Consider the following 24990-nt stretch of genomic DNA (forward strand, 5'->3'; position numbering starts at 1 on the left):
CCTAAACAAAAGAGCTGTTTAGTTAATGTATAATACAACAGGCTAGAAGGAGGGGTCTCTAGCCAAGGGGAATCAGGTATGATTTCAGACAAAAGAATGTGGACCTGAAGATCAGAGGATTTGAGTAAGAGGTAGGACATGAGGCATGTAGGGTCAGAAGTAGTTAGAATTCCTGTTTTAGCAAGGACCCAGGAAGGACACTCAGAGCTTTAAGAAGGGGATACATTAATTGGAACCCCATTAAGACTATAATTGGGAATTTAGTGATTGGATTCAATTAAAGTTCTTTTTTTCCCTTTTATTAAAGATTTTATTTGAGTTTTACAATTTTTCCTCCAATCTTAATTCCCTCCCCCACCCCCCACAGAAAGCAATCGATCAGTCTTTACTTTGTTTCCATGTTGTACATTGATCCAAATTGAGTGTGATGAGAGAGAAATCATATCCTTAAGGAAGAAACAAAAAGCAGAAGAGATAACAAGATCAAACAATAAGATATCTGGGTTTTTTTCCCTAAATTAAAGGGAATAGTCCTTGAGATTTCTGCAAACTCCACGGCTCTTTATCTGGATACAGATGTTATTCTCCATTGCAGACAGCCCAAAATTGTCCCTGATTGTTGCACTGATGGAACGAGCAAGTCCATCAAGGTTGAACATCACCCCCATACTGCTGTTAGGGTGTACAGTGTTTTTCTGGTAATGCTCATCTCACTCAGCATCAGTTCACATGCAAATCATTCCAGGCTTTCCTGAATTCCCATCCCTCCTGGTTTCTAAAAGAACAATAGTGCTCTGTGATAAACATATAGCACAGTTTGCTAAGCCATTCCCCAATTGAAGGACATTTATTTAATTTCCAATTCTTTGGCACCAAAAACAGGGCTGTTATGAATATTTTTGTACAATTGATGTTTTTACCCTTTTTCATTAGTGGTATTGCAGAATCAAAGCATATGTTTATTTATTTATTTTTTTTGCCTTTTGTGCATAGTTCCAAATAGCTCTCCAGAAAGGTTGGATGAGTTCACAGCTCCACCAACACTGTAATAGTGTCCCAGACTTCCCACAACCGTTCCAACAATGATCATTATCCTTTCTGATCATATTGGTGAGTCTGAGAGGTGTGAGGTGGTACCCCAGAGAAGCTTTCATTTGCATTTCTCTAATAAGTAATGATTTGGAGTAATTTTTCATATGGCTATGGATTTCTTTGATCTCCTTGTCTGTAAATTGCCTTTGCATATCCTTTGACCATTTGTCAATTGGGGAATGTGTTTTTCTTTTAAAAATATGACTCAGTTCTCTGTATATTTTAGAAATGAGTCCTTTGTCAGAATCATTACTTGTAAAGATTGTTTCCCAATTTACTACCTTTCTTTTGATCTTGGTTACAGTGGTTTTATCTGTGCAAAAGCTTTTCAATTTAAAGTAATCGAAATCATCTAGTTTGTTTTTGGTGATGTTCTCCATCTCTTCCTTAGTCATAAACTGCTCCCCTTTCCATACATCTGACACAGGAAAACTAGTCCTCGATCTTCTAATTTGCTTATAGTATTGTTTTTTTATGTCTAAATCCTGTAACCATTTGGATCTTATCTTGGTAAAGGGTGTGAGGTGTTGATCTAATCTAAGTTTCTTCCATACTAACTTCCAATTTTCCCAGAAGTTTTTATCAAAGAGAGAGTTTTCATCCCAATAGATTGACTCTTTGGATTTATCAAACAGCAGATTACTATAATCATTTCCTGCTGTTGCTCCTAGTCTATTCCACTGGTCCACCTCTCTATTTCTTAGCCAGGACCAAACAGTTTTGATGGCTGATGCTTTATAATATAATTTTAGATCAGGTAGGGTTAAACCCACTTCTTTTACACTTTTTTTCATTAAATTCCTACAAATTCTTGACTTTTTATTTCTCCATATGAATTTACTTGCAATTTTTCTAACTAATTAAAGTAATTTTTTGGAATTTTGATTGGTAGTGCACAAAACAGGTAGTTTAGTTTTGGTAGAATTGTCATTTTTATTATATTAGCTCTACCTATGCATGAGCAGTTGATATTTGCCCAGTTATTTAAATCTGATTTAATTTGTGTGAAAAGTGTTTTAAAATTGTTTTAAAAAAGTTTCTGAGTCTGCCTTGGCAAATAGACTCCCAGATACTTTATATTGTCTGAGGTTTCTTTGAATGGGATTTCCCTTTCTAGCTATTCCTGCTGTATCTTGTGAGACAAATATGGAAAGTTGAGGATTTATGAGGGTTTATTTGATAACCTGCAACTTTGCTAAAATTGCTAATTGTTTCCAGTAGTTTTTTAGATGATTTCTTGGAATTCTCTAGGTTGACCATCATGTCATCTGCAAAGAGTGAGAGTTTTGTCTCTTCCTTCCTGATTCTCATTCCTTTAATTTCTTTTTCTTCTTTAATTGCTGATGCTAACATTTCTAATACAATATAGAACAGTAGTGGGGATAATGGGCACCCTAGTTTCACCCCTGATCTTATTGGGAATGCCTCTAGCCTCTCCCCATTAAATATAATGCTTGTTGATGGTTTCAGATAGATACTGCTAATTCTTTTAAGGAACAGTCTATTTATTGCTACACTCTCTAGTGTTTTTAATAGGAATGGGTGCTGTATTTTTTCAAAAACTTGTTCAGCATTTTTGATATGAACATATTTTCTGATAGGCTTGTTGTTGATATAATTGAGTATACTAACAATTTTCCTAATATTGAACCAACCCTGCATTGCTGGGATAAATCTTACTTGATCATAATCCCATATTCTAATGATAATTTGTTGTACTCATTTTGCTAAGATTTAATTAAAATTTTTGCATCTATATTCATTAGGGAGATAGGTCCATAATTTTCTTTCTCTTTTTTAACTCTTCCTGGTTTAGGTATCAGCACCATATTGGTTTCATAGAAAGAGTTAGGCAGAGTTACATCTTTCCCTATTTTTCCCAAAGAGTTTATATAGAATTGGAACCAATTGTTCCTTAAATGTTTGGTAGAATTCACTTGTGAATCCATCAGGCCCTGGAGATTTTTTTCTTAGGGAGTTCAAAAATGGCTTTTTGAATTTCTTATTCTGAGATAGGGTTGTTTAGGTATTTAATCTCCTCTTCATTTAACCTGGGCAACCTATATTTTTGTAAATATTCATTCATTTCACTTAGATTATCAAATTTATTGGCATAGATATGAACAAAATAATTTCAATTTATTACTTCAATTTCCTCCACATTGGGACAGTTTGCCTTTTTTCATTTATGATACTAGCAATTTGGTTTTCTTCTTCCTTTTTTTAAAATCAAATTGACCAGAGGTTTATCAATTTTATTGGGTTTTTTTCATAAAACCAACTTTTGGTTTTATTTATTAATTCAATAGTTTTTTGCTTTCTATTTTTATTAATTTCTCCTTTAATTTTTAGAATTTCTAATTTAGTATTTAATTGGGGATTTTAATTTGTTCTTTCTCTAATTTTTTAATTGCATATTTAGTTTATTGATTTCCTTTTTCGCTAATTTATTTATGTAAGCATTTAAAGGTATAATATATCCCCTGACAGCTAATTTGAACTAATCCCCTAGGTTTTGGTATGTTGTTTCATTATTGTCATTATCAACTATAAAATAATTAATTCTTTCTATAATTTGTTTTTTGGTCCATTCATTCTTTAAAATGAGGTTATTCATTTTCCAATTGTTTCTATGTCTGTATTTCTTTGGCCTAATATTGCATATGACTTTTATTGCATTGTGATCTGAGAAAGATGTATTCACTATTTCTGCCTTTCTGCAGTTGATCATTAGGTTTTTATATCCTAGTACATGATCAGTTTTTATATAAGTTCCTTGTACTGCCAAGAAAAAAGTATATTCTTTTCTATTCCCATTCAATTTGCTCCATAAGTCTACCACATATAATTTTTTTAACAATCTATTTACCTCCTTAACTTCTTTCTTGTTTATTTTATGATTCGATTTATCTAGATCTGAGAGTGGGAGGTTGAGGTCTCCCACTAGCAGAGTTTTGCTGTCTTTGTCTTCCTGTATTTCTTTCAGCTTCTCCTCTAAGAATTTGGATGCTATCCCATTGGGTGCATATATACATACATACATACATACATACATATATATATATATATATATATTCAGCATTGAAATAACTTTATTGTCTATGGTACCTTTTAGGAGGATAAAGTTTCCTTCCCTATCTTCTTTTAACACAATGTATTTTTGCAGCTGCTTTGTCTGAGATAAGGATTGCTACACTTGCTTTTTTCACTTCAGCTGAAGCAAAATATATTTTTCTCCAACCTTTTACTTATACTCTATATGTATCTCTCTGCTTCAAATGAGTTTCTTGTAACAGCATATTGTAGGATTCTGGTTTTTAATCCACTCTGCTATTTGCTTACATTTTAAGGGAGAGTTCATCCCATTCACATTCAAAGTTATGATACTAACTCTTTATTGCCCACCATGCTATCTTCCCTCTGTTTGCATTTTCCTCCTTTTCCCCCTTTATCTGTATTCCCCAGGATCTTGCTTCTGAATACCACCCCCTTTAGTGTTTTTGCCCTCCTATATTACCCCCTCCCCTTTCTTTCCCCTTTCCCCTTTCCCTTTTTCCCTTTTTTCCTAGCTTCCTTTTGTTAGTTCCCCTTTTCCCCCTCCCCCTCCTTTCTTCTTCCCCCTCCCCTTGTAGGTCTCTTTCAGTTCTAGGAGGAAGAAGGGGATGCTTCTCCCCTGTCAGGACCCCTTCCCCATCCTCTTTCCACCACCCAGCCTGGAGGTGTTCGGCCTCCAAGTGTCCGGCCAGCTGTGTATATTTCCTGGCTGCTGAGGCAGCATGGAGTGGGGGTGGGGGGCTTCATTCCCAGATGCAGGCCCAGGGCTCATTTCTCAAAGTAAGGCAAGTAGAAGAACAGGAAGCCTCGGTGCCCCTTGACAGTGAAGTCAATGATGATGGCATACTCCTGGGATGAACAACAGGAAGCCAGGGACCAAGAAGATGGTACTGGAGACACCTGGAGAAAGTTTCACCTGGAGTCCTGTTCCAATAAGGATGAGTGTGAGGCCCAGCAACAACAACAGGAAGGAGGCCAGAGCCACCTGACAGTTCTTCTGAATCAGAGGGTGTTGTGTCCTACTGCAGCAGGCATGGTAGGAGCACTGAATATTGTTGCTGATGGTGCTGAATGACCACTGGGAACTTCGGGTGGAAGATCAGCCTGGGTCCCTGAGCTTCAAAGCTCCATCATGATCCAATGGAATCTGGGTGCCATTCTCATCATTCTCCAAGTTCTCATATTTGAAACGAGACGGCTTCTCTCCCTCCTCTTCTGAGTCCCCCCAGCCCTTGCACTCAAAGTGCAGCTCCCCAAAATGTGGAAAATTTAAGAATTGGTCTTAGGTGCCAGTTCTGAGTCTGACTTAGATTCTCAGTTCCTGATCAGAGGTGCCCTGTGGAACAGGATTCTGGTCCAGAGGAGAGAAACACCAGTGGTATATATGACTTAGTCAGTCCAGGCTAACTACTGTCCATACCAGTTTGGACAGGATATTTTCCTGGGGAGTAGCAAATGTCTGTGGCTTTATATATAGAAGCAGGATACACATATACTGGACTGTACAACTTACAGTAGGTAAACTGAGACTCATGTGAAATGAAATAATGGTACCTGGATCCCTTGTCAGGATGAATTATGGTAAAGAAAATTGTGATTACCACTGCAATTACCCATCTGCCAAAGGTTGGTCAGGGAGTTGTAACCCAGATTTATGGGTCTGCTACCTGGGCATAGGATGGGAATTAGGGCAATGGAACCCCAATTTATATCCTGACTAGATTCTAAGCTTGTAGTGGAAATAATTATCAATTAGGCAGCTGGTGCCCTGGACTTGCTGACTGGCTAAGCCATGAAAACAAGAGAGAGTTATTCAACATAGAGTTGTGTTAGACAATCTGTTGATTGGAGGAGGAGTTTGTGGTAAATTGAATCTATCAAGTTGCTGCCTAGAGATAGATAGTAATGAAATAAGCAGGGACAACAAAAAGTTGGCAAACCTGGGAGATAGAACAAGTCCATGGCTCTGATGATGCAGAAGTAAAATTTTGATTAGAAGAAGAGTCAAAAGGTGGTGCAGTGGATAGAGCACTGGCCCAGGAGTCAGGAGTACCTGAGTTCAAATCCGGCCTCAGACACTTAATAATTACTTAGCTGTGTGGCCTTGGGCAAACCACTTAACCCCATTTGCCTTGTGAAAACCTAAAAGAAGAGTCAATAGTTATGTCAATAACAAGAATTGTAATTTAGGAAAGAAATATTTAAGTGTGGAACCCAAATTCTTAAAAACAGGGGAATTGTGGGGGTGTTTGGGGTCTACAAGAATGTGAAAGGAGATTGTTAGTTTATATTACAAAGATTGGGGTCTGAGCAGGGTGAGGAAACTATATGGAGGTGAATGTGTCAATTAGATTGTGACTCCCTTCAACAAATGGCACAAAGGTGAAGGACTTTCAAAGTGTATATAAAGTGTATATAAGACCTAACATTTCCAGGATTTGGTGCTCCTCTCCCCTTGAGAGAGATGTGCCATTTATCAAGATGTCTTAATAAATAAAAACATTTTAATAACTCTATAAAAAGAAAATATGTGGAGAATAGCAGTTATTATAAATTCTAGAATTACTGCTATAGCATGAACATACCATTTTACCTCAATATCTGTTTTTTCTATAGTGCTTTGACCTAGAAGATAAGTATAATAAAGCTTCTACTCATCTTATATAGTTATTGCAGATACCAAACATGGTGAACCAAGACTTTGTTCCAGATTTCCAATATCAAGGGCTTGCATTTCTTTTTTCCACATAGAGATAGACTTCCTTCCTAAGGTAGTTTAGACTCCTTGCTACTATGTCTCAATGTAATGCACTATCCAAGTGTTTTAATAGTTTAAGAAACACAGTAGTTATCTACTAAGAAACCCCAATGAAAATTTAAAAAAAAACCCTCACAGAAAAGGTGATTTACCTCGTGAGATTAAAATCATTAGTAATGACCCAAACCCATTTCTCCACTTGCAGAAAATTTGGATATCAACTAGCCTCTAAGTGCTCAGGAATCTTGCCTCCTAGTATGCACCTATTAGCATTAATTAATACAGGTCCCTAGGACCAAGCTCCTCTATTCCTTCCCTTAATGTGTAATACTCCTAGAGTCACACAAGAACTCTATAAGAATCAATCAGACTTTATCTATTGAGGAGAACATTCCCTATTACCTTTGAGATCTCAGTAGGGTCCCCAATCTGTGTTCCCTGTAGAACTGTTAAATTTCACCTGTTAAATTTCTTTCCTGACTCCCCTGTCTTTTCTCAATTAAAATGACTAGCATTAGTCTTCTTGTGAGCTTCAAATTTCTATGTGAAATTAGGATGGTCTGTTTTCAGTCTGTATTCAGGCAGAAAGAAAGAGAGATATATAAAGTATTAAGCAGTTGCCAGACTCTGTACTAAGCAGTCAAATTAAAATAAGGTAAGCAAATATCATCTGCTTCAAGTAGTTTACATTGTAAAGGGAGGTTGGATATGTCATGGAATTTTAGGATTGGGAAGAACCTTGGCTAATTCTATAGATAATACAGTCACTGATTTACTGATGGTATTATCATTCTGATGTTAAAAAAAGTTGGAACAGGCAGTATCAAAGTAGACATAAAATGGAAAAAAAATTAATGGAAAGGTTAGAGAATTCACCATCTAAGCAAACAAGGTTTGAGTTACTTTCTGAAAACCATTAAATTAGAATACTTTGGGAAGGGCAGAAGCCTTTGTTTTTGATGACTTGGGGGGAAAATCTTAGAATATTAGACACCAACTACCTTAGATGGCGTTAAGATTTTCCTAAAGAGTTAAAAAAAATGCTACATTCAATAACTACATTCAATTCAATTCTTTTTCCTTAGAATCAAAGGCTGAATTGGAAGGGATCTGAGTGGTCACTCTTTCCAAATAATATATTAAAATAATTCCCACTGTACCATATGAGGCAAGTAATTATCTGTGCTTTGACATTTTGTAAGAAAAGGTTACCCATCATCTCTCCAGGAAGCCTATTGCATTTTGGAACAGCTCTAAAATGTTGCTAACTTATTTGTTTTCTAACACCAAAGCTACTTATTTATTTATTTTTTAATTTTTAGCAACATCCACCTAATGCTTCTGATTCTGCACTTTGAGGAAAAATAGAACAAATCACCTTCTGCCTCCCCATGACAGCTTTTCAAATATTTGAACACAACAAATGATCAGTTCCCTCTCCCAATTCTTTTTTGCTCCAGGTTAGGCATGTCCTGTTTCTTTAAAAATCCTTTTAATTATACTAATTCAAGGACCTTCACCAATTTGCTTTTATTGATTTTCAATTATAAGTATCTAGTTTTATGATTCTAATGCAAAAAGTTATGAACCTGGCTGAACTTAAGAATGATACCTTGCATCTGCTTGAATTTTTGCATTTATTAACCCATCTGATCTGTACCCAAATCCCATTGAAACTAATGTACATTTAACAATTAAAAAAATGTAAAAGGAACATTGGTCAATCTATAGGGCTAGGATTGCTATAAGACTGACTGAAAGTAGTAATATCAACCAAATATTTTCATTTATTTATCAATAATAGGTATAGAGATATTGTTGTTATCATTTAACATATGAGGGAATTGTAACTTAGAGCCATCAATTAACCTATGCCATTTTATGTAGTTAATAACAATTTAAACCCAGATATTTTTTACTTTAATTCCAATGAATATACATTTAATTCATGTTTTTTAATAAATTAAATTTAATTTCTACAAATTCAAGAAGTAGATTTAAGCCTGAATTATTTTTATAAAAAATATTTTGCTTATTAAAGGTTTGGTGATGGAGGATTGAGGACTTAATCTTGCTCAGTTTGGTTTGTGGCCTTGAATGCACATGTAGGAAAAAAGAGAGAATATATTTGTAATCTTTAACTAATGTATATTAAACAGGAAAGAAGTATTAAAAATATTAATCATTATTATGTTTCTAATTTCATATATAGGTCTAAATAAGACTTTGCCTCCTTGAGATTTCTCATTCTTTCAAAAATGAATTAGGATATTTGTTAAGAAATGTAAAACATGGGTGGCTAGCTGGCGCAGTGGATAAAGCATCGGCCCTGGAGTCAGGAGTACCTGGGTTCAAATCCGGTCTCAGATACTTAATAATTACCTAGCCGTGTGGCCTTGGGCAAGCCACCTATCCCCATTGCTTTACAAAAACCTAAAAAAAAATGTAAAACACAACAAAAAAAGATTTCTGTACATTCATGCAATTCAAGCACATAATTTCTTATATACATGTAATGCAGATTATCATGGATTTAGAAACCCAAATAAACAAAAGAATGTTCATTTGTTTGTTTTTAGAACATTAAATCTGGGAAGAAATTAATTATAATTGAATGATTAATAGGAGGAGAGCAAATTAATTTAATAAAAATTGTTCTGTTTTTATTAACCTTAGGCTTATTGTTTAGTCCATCTGGAAAAGTGTCCTATTGTCTCTCTCTGAGATGATATTGCTGGAAAAGTCAACAGAGCAGCAGAGAAAACAGAGAGAGAGAGAGAGAGAGAAGACATGGTAACTAGAGCACTAGACTGAAGTCAGGAATTTCTGAGTATGAATCCTGCTTCAGGAATTTACTATCTGTGTGGCTTGGAACAATTCATTTATATTCTCTGTGCTTCAGGTTTTTTTTTCCTAAATAAATTTGTTTACTTCTTATTCCAACTACATGTAAAGATAGTTTTTAACATTCAATTTTTGTAAAATATTGAGTTCCACATTTCTCTCCTTTTCTTCATTCCCAACCCATTGCCCTTGGCAATGAGTTACCTGAGAATAGATTATACACATATTATTTGATGGAACCAGGCTTGGATTTTACTCTTAATTGAGTCCAATTGAGTATCATTTCCTGAGAAAACAAATCTTAATTTCCATGAAACCCCAAATGATTCACAACCTTCATAGAGACCCCAAACAGCTCTCAAATCCCCCATGGAAACCACAATAACCTGATTTCCAGTAGCACTTGCCCTATAAAAGGCATGTTCTCCCAATTACCTCGTGCTGGAGTCCGTTCTGATCCAGTCCCCCCATTCCTTCCATCAATAAATAACTTTACATTCCATTTGAATCTATTGCTACCCTCTTAGGCTAGAGGCTGACCTTTCATTTGGTGCTGAAATCTGGAAGAGATGCAGAAAGAAATCCTGAAGGCATGCAATCAAGGAAGCAGTATGTTTGAACTAACTGTGATCTTGTCAGAAAGGGAACCTTGCAAGTCTCTCCTAGACTTACCAATTCCCTGTTATTTGAGAATGACTTTTACACTCTGGCTATTTCATAATACAGGACTAATTAGAGAGGTAAGTCTCCTTCCCAGACTTCTTCCTATTTTCTAGGACACTCAGTGTAGTCCGTTCTGAAATTCTCCCTAGGTGGGGAATTGCCTTGAAGCAGAGAAATGGAACTGCAGTGCTTCTTTCTTTCTCTGTTTTAAACTGGAACTAAACAATTCAGCAATAACACCTAAAATCAAACAAGGTTAAGGATTTTGTGCATCTGTTAACAAGAGCTAATTTAATTTTTTTTATCATGTCCCAATTTTTTCTTCTTTAGCATATTTCTACCATCAGAGCAAGTAGTCAATGAAAGACATGGATGCATGCACAATATGCAATGGTACATACTGATAAGACCAATGCTGCCTGAATTGGATAACTATTACATGATATATGCTGGATATTGATTCAACTACCAAAGTCATGGAATATTATTTTGTTATCCTCACTTCTCTGTATTATTATTGTTGTGCTTTCTTTTGGCTATTGCTATACGCATATTATCAACTCTCAATATTTTACTCTGGACTGAGTGTATCCTGGAAAAGACCACAAGTTGAAGACCTTCATTTTTCTCTTCTAAAGGAAAATATCTGTCTTTGATGACCTCTGCTAAGTACCCCCAGCACTTCTGTTTTAGCTTGTCCTCTTATTTTTCATCTACTTTGTTCTATTAAACAATTGATACATGTAGCCCTTGCAGATATCTCTTGGCCATATCCCCCTAATTACTCCTTACTTTTCTTTCTCCTTTGCATACTCTTTTGCTGGCCACTAATGATACTATTCTTTTTCTTGACCTCCTCCTGCCCTGGGGACCCTAATTATGTGTTGTAATTATGTTTTGTATTATGAAAGATTCCTCAGGAACTAGCAAAAGTGGGAGTCACATTTTATGATCCATTCTTAACTCATGCCATCTTCTGCCTTTCCCCATGTCAGCATTCTCAATATCATTTCTGTTTCCAGGCCTCATCATCCATGGGTACTGACATGGAAACCTCATCTCTTCTGTCTGAACTTTTCTTTTCCTCCTTAGACCAGGAAAGCCCGGCCCTATATATAGGCATTCTTCTTGAGACTGCTTTCATCTCTAGACATGTAGTCAAACTATCCAAAGGTTCTCTAGTCCCTTCCACGCAATATTGTTGAAAAATGACTGTCTCAAAACAAAATTCTTTTTTTAAAATTTGTTTTATTTTTAAATCCCCCCCAGCTACATGCAAAAGCAAATCTCAACATTAATTTCCAAAACATTATATTCCAAACTCTCTCCTTTCTTCCCATACTTTTCCTCCATTGAGAAATTAAGTTACTTGGTGTAGATTAAAATGTGCAGCCATGAGAAACATTACTACAACAGTCATGTTGCAAAAGTAAACATAACCCCCACACACAAAGAAAGAGAGAATTCAAGAAAAATAAAGTGGGGGGGGGAAGGATGTTTAAGTCTGTATTCAGACACCACCAGTTCTGTCTTTGGGATAGATAAAATTCTTTATCATAGTCTATCAGAGAAATTGCTTCAATTGTTTTCCCACAGTTGCTTTTGCTAGTTATATTGCCCTCCATTCTATTACTCCACCCTCATTTATTCTATTCTCTCTCTCCTCTCACCCTGTCCTTCCTCAAAAGTGTGTTGCATCTGATTAATCTCTCCCAATATCTCCTGTCTCTTCTATCACTTGCACCTCTTGTTTCCTTCTCCTGTCCCTTTTCTCCCATCCCTTTGTTCTCCTATTTTCCTCTAGGGTAAGAATGATTTCTGTATCCCATTTAGTATGTATGTTATTTCCTCTCTGAGCCACTTCCAATGACAGTAAGGCTCACTCACTCCTCTCGCTCATCCTCTTTCACTCCACTGTGAAAGCTTCTTCTTTCCTCCTTTATATGAAATAACATACACTATTCATCTTCTCATTTCCCTTTCTCCCAATACATTTCTTCCTCCCCCATTAACTCCATCTTTCTAATATATTAAATTTCAAATTCAACTCTCTCCTGTGTGTTGTCTACATATATATAAATTCCTTCTAACTGCTCTAATAAATGAGAAGATTCATATGATATATATAGATATAGATATACATATCTATATAAATATATATATATACATATATATATATGTATATATATATATATATATATATATACATATATATATATATGCTGGATACTGTGATTCAGCTACAAGTCACAGAATACTATTTTGTTATCCATACTTTTCTGTATTATTATTGTTGTTGTGCTTTATTTTTGCTATTGCAAATATATATTAAGACATTTCAATATCATTAAGTCCCTCATGATTTGTCCTTCCCATCCACCCTCTCTGTGATTCACCGGAGTCTTATACTTGAAGAGCAAGCTTTCTTTTCAGCTCTGATAATTTCATCAGGAAAGTATATAAGTCCCCATTCCATCTTTTCCCCTGAAAAGTATATTCAGTTTTACTGGGTAGTTGATTATTGATTGTAATCCAAGTACTTTTACCTTACAGAATATCATATTCCAAACCTTATGAGCCCTTAATGGAGAAGTTGCTAAATCTTCTGTTATCTTGAAGTGAACATCAAACATCTATGAAATCAAATCATTTCTTTCTCACTGCTTGTAATATTTTCTCCTTCACTTGGGAGTTCTGAATTTGGCTATAATATTCCTGGAAGTTTTTTTTAGGGATCTCTTTCAGGAAATGTTCAGTGGAGTCTTTCATTTTCTATTGTGCCCTCTGTTTCTGGGCTATCAGGGCAGTTTTCCTGTAGAATTTGTTGAAAAAATAATGTCTTCATTTCTTTTTTGGTCATGAATTTCAAGTTGTCCAATAATTTTTAATTATCTCTCTTGGATCTGTTTTTCAGTTCAGTTGTTTTTCCAATAAAATATCTCACATTTTCTTCTAGTTTTTCATTCTTTTGGTTTTGTATTATTGTTTCTTGATTTCTTACAAAGTCAATAATTTCCCTTAGCTCCATTCTACATTTTAAGGAATTATTTTCTTCAGAGAGATTTTGAATTTCCTTTTCCATCAAGTGAATTCTGCTTTTTAATGGTAATCTTCTCCTCATTGGCCTTTTGGACTGTTTTTTCCATTTGGCCCAAACTGATTTTTTTAAGATGTTATTTTTATTCTTGTATTACAATCACGATTATTTTTGATATCTCCTTCACTAAGCTGCTGAATTGGTTTCCATGATTTTCCTGCATTGCATTCATTTATCTTCCCATTTTTTCCTATCTTCCTTACTTGATTTTCAGAATCTTTTTTTAAGCTCCTCCATAGTCTGAGACCCATTCATATTTTTCCTTGGAGGCTTTGAATTCAGAAACTTTGATTTTGTTATGTTCCAAGTACATATTTTGATCTTCCACAGGAGCAAAGTAATTCTCTGTGGTCAGATTTTTCTTCTGTTGCTTGCTCATTTCCCCAATCTATGACTTGATTTTAACTCTTTCTTCATTCATTCAATTCAATTTTTTTATTTAAGGCAATGGGATTAAGAGTGACTTGACCAAGGTCACACAGCTAGGCAATTATTAAGTGTCTGAGTTGAATTTGGACTCAGGTCCTCCTGACTCCAGAGTGGGTGCTCTAGCACTGAACCATGTAGCTGCCTCTGATTTTAACTTTTTCTTAATGCTGGGCTCTGCTTGACATTCTGCCAAGCTTTTGAGGATTTAGGGGATACTCCCCAAGGACCTGCAATATCTCAATTTCTCCAAGATCTTATGAGTGACTCTGACTGCATTCCTGTTCTACGTTCTTGTTTGTGGATGACCACAAATCCTCCCCTTTGCTCTGTTCTGCTGTAACATACTCTATTGTGCTTCTACTCCTAATCTATTGTGCTTCTACTCCTTTTTCTTGAGACTGAAAAAAATCCTATGATTTGTATCTGAGTATCTATGAAGCAATTAGAGTCCTGCCTCAGGGACAGCAAAGAGACTTCTGCAATGTCCTCTGAACCACTTACTATCTGTGAGCTAAGCATTCACCTACAGGCCTGCTTCTGATCCCTGGTGGCCAGTTTTGCACTGAGGCCTGCACTGGACTGGGCTCTGCACTCACTCTGGTACAGCAGAATTTTCCTGCTAATTTTTTCTAGTTGTCCTTGGTAATCCTTGGACTGAGAGTTCTGGAAATTGCCACTGCTAACACAGATCCAGGTATCCCCAAAGACTCAAGCACCCCTAAGTCTGTTCCTGGATGGCCGAAACCTGTTTGCTCCAGCATGCTCTGGGCTGACTGAGGGCCCTTTCTAATCCAAGTGCAGCAGATCCTTTCTGCAGATCTTTCACATTGTCTTGGAAAATTGTTTCATTCAGGTTTTTTTGTGGGTTCTGCCACTCTAGAAGTTGGTTAGAGACCTTATTTAAAGGTATTTGGAATGGTTTAGGGGAGAGCTCTGAGGATTCCCTGACTTTGCTCCACCATCTTGTCTGCCCTCTCAAATAAATTCTAACTGCTATTCCACAACCAGTTTCTGCTCCCCCCTTTCCAGTCCTTAAGCCACCAGTGACTTCCCTTCATCACCCCTCTTCAGCAGGAAGCAGCCAGCAGAGACTGTACTGTCATCCCAATTCCCAAGAAGCATTTCTTCAGTCTTTACCACACCCCCATTCCTTTTGCAGATAGAAACTCCCCTCTATGCTATTAGAAACAGTAGATAGAAATCCTCCAAGCATGTTGTGTGGTTAGAAACACCTTGTTTCCTCATTGCTCATAGATGACAGTCTAAACAATGTCTCATAGTCTTTGCAGGCAAGGGACTTTCCCAAACCAAGATAAAATCAATTGTTCTCACACCTAACTGACCCTAATCCTCCAAAATTAAAACAAAAGATTGGAATGTTTGATCCAGGTCTAGGTTTCATTCTTGACCAGTTGATCCTAGTTGAATATTGTTTCTTAAGAAAAAGAATCTTAACCTCCATAGAAACCCCAAATGACTCTCAACATCCATGGAAACCCCAATGACTCACAATCTCAATGGAGAACCCAAACAACTCTCATACTCCAATGGAAATCACAACAGCCTTCCTTCCTATAGCACTTACCCTATAAAAGGCATTCTTTCCTAACATTCTTTCTTCTAATAAACAGCCTTACATTCCATTTGCTTCTATTACTGTCCTACTTAGACAATGTTTCATAATTATGCTAAACATTTTTCCATATTAGTCATGTTGGGAAAGATGAATCAGGACAAAAGAAGAAAAAACCATGAAAGGTATGAAAAGAAATAAATCACAAAACAAAATTTTTCATTTTTATTTTTTTAGGTTTTTGTAAGGTAGATGGAGTTAAGTGGCTTGCCCAAGGCCACTCAGGTACACCTGACTCCAGGGCCAGTGCTCTATCCACTGCACCACCTAGCTGCCCCCAAACAAAATTTTAAAATGGAAAATGGTATTCTTTGATCTACATTCAGATGCCATAGTTCTTTTTCTGGATGTGGATAGTATTTTTCAATACAAGTCCTTTAGAATTATCTTTTATCATAGGACTGCTAAAGAGTACTGAGTCTAATGTAGTTAATCATCACACAATGTTGCTGTTAATGTGTACAATGTTCTTGTTCTGCTCACTTCATTCAACATCAGTTTATGTAAATCTTTCCAGGTTTTTATGGTCTACCCATTCGTGATTTCTTATAGAACAATAATATTCAGTTATTCCCCAATTGATGGGAATCCTCTTAATGTCCAATTCTTTACCACTACAAAATGATGTGCTTCAATTTCTTTATACATAAAATGAGGAACTGTAGACCTGCAAGATACATTGTAACTATGAAACTATAATACTATGAACTTTCCCTTGGGGGTAAAAAGAATTTGGTCCTTGAAAATCTAGAACCTGATTGCAGAAAATAATTTAATTTTTTGGACTAATGTCTTGACTGACTCAAAGCAAAATTCTTGCATGGACAACTAAAGATGGTGTCTTTATATACACCTTTCAATTAAAGACAATTGAAGCAGTAGCCAGGAGGTCAGGAATTACTCTAGGTGAGGATAAATTTACTCCTCACCCCAACAACAGTGGTATCTAGCAGGAAATCTGCTCATCCAGTGGAAAACTTCCCATTCAGACATTGGAAAGAAGTTTAAGGGTGCTCAAGGTACAGTTAAAGGATCAGAGGTACATACTCTAGTCAGAAATGGATAGAACTAAGCAAGCACTAAGGAGATTTAAAAAATGAGGTCTTTGGTAACAAAGAAAAGCACTGTCTAGGGAATTATGAGAGTTACTGTACCCTTTGAGGAACAACCTCTGGAAATCCAGTTGATCAGCACACCCAGAAGAGTTTTGTAAACTCTCCACAGAAGACTAGTTCTCCACAGAAAGACAGAGTAGTTCCCAAAGTGAACATGTATTTTACTGCCATGGTCCTTTCTACCATTGTACTCTTAATTTTACTTTCCTTAAACACTTTTTGTGTAAGAGTATGCCTCTCAGGTTAAAATGCATTAATTTTAATATGCCATCTTAGTAAATTATTATATTTTGATCATAATCTCTACTGGACTGATTATTAATAGAAAGAATGCTGGTGAGGGCTTACAACCCATCATTTAAGGTATGATACAACTTGAAGAGTACAAAATGACAAAGTATTTTGTATACTTTGTACATATATATTACTCTTTAAAAAGCTAGAAAGAGAAATATGAGATATTTTTTGTATTTTTTCTTCTCTTCCTTATCCTACTTTGTTTACTATGCTCCTTTCTTTTCCATTCAATTCAGATAAATAAACATTTAGTGTTGCACATGAATAAGGCATTTGGAGAGATGACACTATGTAGCTGACTGGAAATTTACATTGGAATCAGAAAATCATTACTCTGAAATGTAAAGGTCAAATGAAACTGGTCAAATCATTTAACCTCTCAGAACTCACAGAAAATTTTTTTAATTTTTAAATTAATTTTTTATATTTCATTTTATATTGTCAAATTTCACTCCCTTCCCCTCTCTGACAGTGTTCCATTCCATGTAACAAGGGGGGGGAAAACAACCAGAGAACCAATCAATACTTTGAAAAAAATCTGAAAATATATGTAATGTTCAAAAGCTATGGATAATCCACTATTGCAAAGGAGTTGAGGTGGATGCTGTCACATAACTATTCTACAAGGTCATTTGAACTCCAGTTCTCCTGTCAACAGTGCTGGTGTTCCATTCACTGCACCATCTAACTGCCCCCTGTTTTGTTCTTTAGAGTAGTTTTTAGTTTCTGCTGTTTGAAGTATTTGAATTTCTAATAAACTTCAAACATCTGGTTGATATATGTACAAATCTGGTGGGTTGTCTGTGGATAGATAGATAGATAGAAAGATAGATAGATAGACGGATATATATATATATATATTTAAATACACATACACACACATATATATATATGCATAAATATGTGTATACAAGTATATAAGAATAAACTTTTATTTCAGATATTTGACTCAAACATCCCTGCCTCTCTCATTATATACCTGGGTATATAGGTCTCTGTATTCATTGATTAGACTCATGTTTATAGGTTATATTATTTTTTATGAAGGCAATTTGCAAAATCTTCTGTTTTCTGCATTCAGAATCTGGAGTCAATTTTGTTGTGTTATTTCATGAATTGTAGTGTTCAGGTTTTTTTTAACTTGTTATTTTATTCTTGGAAACCTATGGTTTTTCTGTTATCTCTATTCATCCTGTCTTCAAGATCAACATATGTTGTTTATATAGAGAGCATTTAATATCCTCTGTATTGCTATGTACTCACAAGTTTGTGTATATTGTATATATGTTTACAATCATGTTGATAGCTGGTAGGCATCTTCCCTTCCTACTGTTTGATCTACTTGTGCTTCAGATTTAAAGTAAATTTTCTTACTCCCTATAATAATTTTGGTTTTAGTATTTTTTCCTTCATATTCCTTCCTTTTTCTGACTGACATCACTGTTAGCAGTTCTAAGAAGTTCTGAACTTGAAAGATATTTCAGCCTCCTCTAACATTGGAAAGGTGAATTTTCAGCAGCCCCAATCATTACTTCAAGAAGCTTCTCAGGGCACAGTTCTCTTTATTTCACGTCTGGTACAACCTACAAATATGCCTTTTGGCATCACTTCCCAATTCCCTCTGGCCTTTAGTTATCTGGCTGAGTCCTACTATCTCCAACAGAATATGTACTCCTATCTTGTTGTACCTTTTCCCTTCTTCAAACATAAGCAAAATTGGTGTCTACTAATTGTTGCTGCAAAATGGTGGAGTGAAGGCCCAACAAGGTGCTTTGTTTAAAGACTGCAAGCAAAGTACTGAGCACATCTCAGTGCACAAACCATTCTGTCTTATTGTACATTCTACAAAAAGTTAGGAGCTTGTTAATGGGTTAAAGAATTAGTAAGTGTTGTTTCCTACTGAAAATTCATAAGGATTTGAGACTTATGAATTATGCAGCTTTTTATGTCTTGGTCTAAAGAGATGGGTATAATATATTTTACATTGTAGCTTAATTCCTATTTAGGGGGGAATTTTAAGAGTTAGTGAGACCTAGATAAAATTTCTAGTCCTTCATCTTTTTTGGTCACAGTACTCTGAACTGTTTAAGACAATAAATTTCAGAGAAGATTATCTACCTGTCTTTTTAGAGGGAGTTTCTGCCTCATTGATTTTTGTATACCAAGGCAATCAGATACTTCTTTGCTGTCACATGTATATGACATTGAATGAGTCATAATGTCAAGATATTTTAGATTTAAGTTCCCAACTCACTACTGAGCCTATATCTATGTATTTAAATAATTTCTGTAATATACAATTTAAATTTTGAACAAAAGCAAATGGAACATCAAGATGATCAAGGATCTTCATTTTCTTTTGAGAATAACTGGTCTTTGGAATAATGACAAAAGGCAATTAAGCAATCCCTGATGTGTTCATCCTGTTCTTTAATTAGACACTGCAGAGTATGAAGTACAAGTCTGGTTGTTAGCAAGTGTGCTTTTAAAATTTTGGCAAGGGGCAGCTAGGTGGCACAGGGGACAGAGCACTGGCCCTGGAGTCAGGAGTACCTGAATTCAAATCCAGCCTCAGACACTTAATAATTACCTAGCTGTGTGGCCTTGGGCAAGCCACTTAGCCCCATTGCATTGCAGAAAATAAATAAAAAAATAAATTTGTGGCAAGTATTGATAATATTAGAAAGAAATAATATTGGAAATTTTCAGAATTGTGTTTCTAAAATTTCTCAAATTCAGTCAAAATTTAAATAAATTTTTCTTCAGAATTAGTATCAAATACACTCCTCAGACTTCTTTCTCTGAGATATATATTTGTACCATTTGCTGCTTTTTAAGGACTTTGACTCCAAATTACTTTTGTTCATCTAACATATTTAGATCATATATTATCCTAGTTTGAGCATATGTGTAGTATTGTGATTTATTCTAGCTACAATATTTTAATAAGAATATTTATAAGATTGACCACATCTAGAGAATGATAACTTTAAGCTATACAATATAAGCATCTATTGAAAATCTTAGAATGTATAGTTTACCTTTATAAAGAAAAGACAAAAAGGATCATAATTTTAAGTATTTAAAGGGTTTTTTTTATGTTGAATAAGAATTAGAACCAGGAAAAAGAAAATAGAAGTATATATAAACTCAATATAGGGAAGAATTTCCTAGATTGTACAAAAGTTTTTTTTAAAAAAAGCTTTCTTTTTTAAGAGGCACTCTATTACTTGTCACTGAGGGTCTTGCAGAGTTTAAAGTGTTGGAATTTTCTGAGGAGGTAGCATGGAAATGAATTTCCTCTGAGACACTTTCAATTCTTGGATTCATTATTGCTATTGATAAATATTAGCTCACCTGGACATCTTCAGCACTAATATACATAGTTTAAACTAATATAATCCATGAACTAATGACCTAAATTCATATAGACCAGTGTCCTCAAATATCATACCCTTTGGAACATATCCAAAAATTTTCTATATGGATGTTAAAATTTGTCTTTGATCTCATAAAGAACTGCAAAAAGGTCCTAAGGGTTTGAGCAACAAAATATTAAAACCTAAATAATTTTATTGAACCCACCAAAAGATGCAATAAAGGTCTTCATAATTTGAATTAGTATATTATAAAAATATATCAATGTTCACTGTAATACTCCTTAAATATATAGTCATAATAATAGACTTACAAGTCAAAATTGTCAAAAATCACCCTTTCCCTTTCTGGTCAATTCCATCTCCCCAGAAACTTAAATATCCATTTAAGGTAATACATCAATTCTGACTAATCCCATTCTCTAGATTTTTCCAGTTCCTTAAAAGTCAGATTTCTACCTTAGAGAAATCTTTGTCCTGAGATCCACTCTTCTTATTGGTGACTCCCTAGCACAGAACACAATTTCTTGAAGGACACCAATTATAATCATTTCAGTCTCAGATTGCCTCAGAATTACTAGTCATTTCTATTTCCTTGACACTGTTTAGGCACTGTTCCCTTGTTTTCCAATTTCTCTTTTCATGATATTTTCCCTAATTTGGGATTTAAAAAAGCTTCAGGATTGGGAGTGTTGTTTCTTTGTATTGTTTCTTCCAATTCTTTTTTTTCTCTTTTATTCTTCTAATTCTTAGTAATGTACTTGGAACATAGTAAGCATTTTTATAAATGTAGTAGTGTGCATGTATGTATGTATGTATTCATATATAATTCTATCTTTCTATATCTATCTATCTATCTATCTATGTGCTACAATTTCTCAAGGGAAAACATTCAAACAATCTGCCTTTCATGTGAGTCCTATATCCAATATGATTTAGAATGCAAGTGCAATAAATTCTAGAAAGCCATTGGCTAGAGTTTGTACTTCTTCCCTACATGTATAATCTAATGTGTAACCAACATGCAAGCTAATATGTAATAAAAAAAACTAGAAATTAGAGGTTATTTTCATGTATAGCCTAAGTTTTGAGGGACTCTGAAAAAGAATAGGGAGAAAAAAATAGTAATATGGATTTACTTGAAATATCAGGCCACCAGGATATCGAATGGCCCTATATTCTGCCAGTCCCTTCTTTAAAACCCTGAGAGATTACTTTTAAAAGGTCAAGTGGAGAAGTGTCTATTTTTTCATATTCATTTGTTTCTATTACTGGTGTGCTAGTGCTCACACACACACATACACACATCCTGTTAAAATATACAAGTATATGTTTCAAAGATTGACTTTTATTTCTCATAAAGAATTGTATTTACAGTAGCTGGTATCCCTTTGTAACATGAAGATAATTGAGCCATACAGGTAAAAGGGATTCTTCTTCTCCTCCTCCTCCTCCTCCTCCATCTTCTTCTTCTTCTTTTTCTCCCTGTATCTATCTATCTAACCTGGACCATAAACATGAGTCATTACATAACAAAACTTCCAAGAATGTAATTACTATGTACCTGGTTCAATTAATAACCATACCATTAAAAGACCTTTAAGGTTTTGTATCAAACATTTCCTCATGTCCTAGGGATTCCTTTGTTCTCATTAGTGTTGTAGGAGTTCTACTGCATGACTGACCCAAATCTTCTATATGATTTTCCTTGGGAGAGAACAAAAATTTTCCTGAAAATTTCCTATTTTGGAACTAGATGTTTTGCCTGGGGCATGTTCACAACTAGATTTTTCTGTACAACTCAAGGCTATCTAGTGTTCAGCTGATGTACAGATGAGTTCTTTCTATTCTGGGATCTAGAGTTGGACCTTCTCATAGGTGTTAGTCTTCTATTGAACAGAACAACCATCCTGAACTTACCTTGCTGCATTTGAACTTAGATGAGAGTTAAAAGTGGATTCAGCCTTATAAACAGATGAGGCCTAATTTAGCTGGCAAGAATGTTGCTTCACATATCTGTGCAGGTAAGAAACAGAGTGCATAGATAAACTTGTACCTCAGCTCTTGAACTATGTTATTTCCTATACTCATTAAACAAAGATAAATTTCTACAGAATTCTTCTTCTGAGTGAAGAAGGATAAATTAAATGTAGATCCATTTCTAGCCACTGTCACATAGTAGGACTTTGTTCAACATTTTTTTAATGATAAACTTGCTTTGTTTCTCAGTTAACCCTAAGGGCTGGTACTTATTTGTGATCTATTGCAGATTATTTTATATTTTTCCCTGACCTCCCCTACCTTACTTCTACTCCAAATTTCAGAGATATTTTGTATTAATGTCCATAAATGATGTTACATTTCAAGGATCATACTAATATTTTCATTGTGTTGTTGATGTCAATTTTTGCCTAATCACATTTTATTCAGACCCTAGATAACAATGCTCTAAAACAAAAGACATGTATCAAGTATAAATAAGGTACAACAGCAACATTTTTAATAGGATAGGCAAATATACATGATGTTAGCACCACCAGATGATAGGTCATGCTCTGCAGATTGAATATAGGTGTGTAATAGATAGAAAAGAATAAAAGACTGTTCAAAAATAGGGAGAAGAGAGCATAAAGGAGTCCAAAATAAATGATATTCTAAAATAAAGCAATATTCAAAGCAAAAATATAATGGAAAACTTCAATAATATACATTTCATGACTGAAAATAAAATTCTATGTCAAAAGGAAACACAAGTATATATTTTTAAATTCTTTAAATTGAAGTTTTTCTCCAAGTAAAAATTTTAAACTAATTCAACTAAAATTCTATTATGAAAGTGTTTTAAATGCTGGGTGAGATAAGCAGAAGCAGAAAAATATTGTACACCCTAACAGCAACATGGGGGTGCTGACCAACCTTGATGGACTTGCTCATCCCTTCAGTGTAACAACCGGGAAAATATTGGGCTATCTTCAATGGAGAATACCATCTGTATCCAGAAAAAGAATTATGGATTTGAACAAAGACCAAAGACTACTACCAGCAAATTAGAAAAAAATAAGCTATATTATTATGTAATTTTAGTATCTCATACTTTATTATTCTTCCTTAAGAATATGATTTCTCTTTCATCACATTCAACTGAGATCAATGTATATCATGGAACCAATGTAAAGACTAACAGAATGCCTTCTGTGGGGGTGGAAGGAGGGAAGCAAGAATGGGGGGAAAATTGTAAAACTCAAAATAAATAAATTTTTTCTAAAAAAATGTTTTAAGTGAAAAATCATGCACATAAAAATTTATCATTATTCAGGTAAAGACAGATCAAAAAGTTAATGAGATAACAACAAATTTCATGGGTGAAATTCTCATCTTTAATAGAACAGAGCAACATATTTTAAAAAACATAGATAGCAGTTACTTTTTCTTTAGCTAACATTCACCTTCAAATGTAAGGGTGCTGTTGCTTCTTATATCCACCCTTAACTGTCACGGATATTATGACTGTTCATTCATCAAATCTTCTACTCCTCTTCTCATTGAAGTTCATACAGAGCCATTGTAATGCATGGGAAAACATGATGAGGGAAATAAAACTGCCCATGCTTCAGCATTTCTGAAACAAACATCCTCTGTTTATCAAGTCTTCTTTAATAACTTCAATTTCTTTACTCAGATTTGATGGTCAGAATTTCCACTATTTAAAATTTCTCTGCTAGTGCAAAAAGATTAGGAAAGTATTAATAAATTTAAACTCCTTGAGATTGTTTCTCATTTGAGTCAAGACTTCAGTGAAGAGAAGGCCAAGTACTCTGGATCTAGATTTGAACTTCTGACCTTTTTTTCTTTTGATTTATATTTTTTATGTCTATATAGCATAACTCATTCACTGGTTAATTTGCAACAGTCCCATGTGCAATTAAGAACAGAAACCTGGATCTGTATTTAGAGTAAGCTAATTTTAAATTAATAATGAAATCATGAATTTTTAATGGAGAAACTTTGGAATAAAACTCTCTCATCCTAGGCAGAAGAGTGGAAAGGAAGAGTTAAAGTAGCTCACCTCTTTCTCAATATCCTGTGAAGAAACAATTCAGTCAATCTTACTTTTCTCCAGTTCTTTTAACAGAGTCCAAGCTTCTTCAGATATTCACTCTCCATGATGGAGTTTCCATTCCCTTTCTATTCTCTTAAACACTTATTTCCTCTTGAATGCTATAGTTGTTCATCCCACACCAATTGCTGTCACCTTAGAACTAACAATAGCCAATGTCCTTCCCTGACAGAAGCAACATATTCCTCAGAAATTCATTCAGTGAAACCTAAAAATTTCCCCTCTCTGCTTGCAGAGGAGTTGGTCTACCAAAGCCTACTACAATATAATATTTGCAACCTTTCCACAATGCTTTTACACTGGCTTCTACTTCTTGAACAATATAAAATTAATCTTTTCTTTTGCATGCTGAAGAATTTATACTGGGCGTGAAAAAGTGAGCTGAAGTTTTGGCACCAACTAAATGAGTTGCAATTTTAATTCAGCATAGCATAATAATATTACATTACTTTATATGCTTCACATTCAGGAAGGCAAACTTCATTATTAATATTTATAATATTAATTCTTGAGA

At 34.8% G+C, this 24990-nt stretch overlaps 1 pseudogene; it reads right to left on the reverse strand.

Annotated features, from left to right (window-relative positions):
* Positions 1-4914: 4914 nt before the first annotated feature.
* LOC141498787 (transmembrane protein 134 pseudogene) overlaps positions 4915-24990 on the reverse strand; it is a 49802-nt pseudogene continuing 29726 nt past the window's right edge.

This window comes from Macrotis lagotis, chromosome X (genome assembly GCF_037893015.1).
Source record: "Macrotis lagotis isolate mMagLag1 chromosome X, bilby.v1.9.chrom.fasta, whole genome shotgun sequence".
Lineage (NCBI taxonomy): Eukaryota > Metazoa > Chordata > Mammalia > Peramelemorphia > Peramelidae > Macrotis > Macrotis lagotis.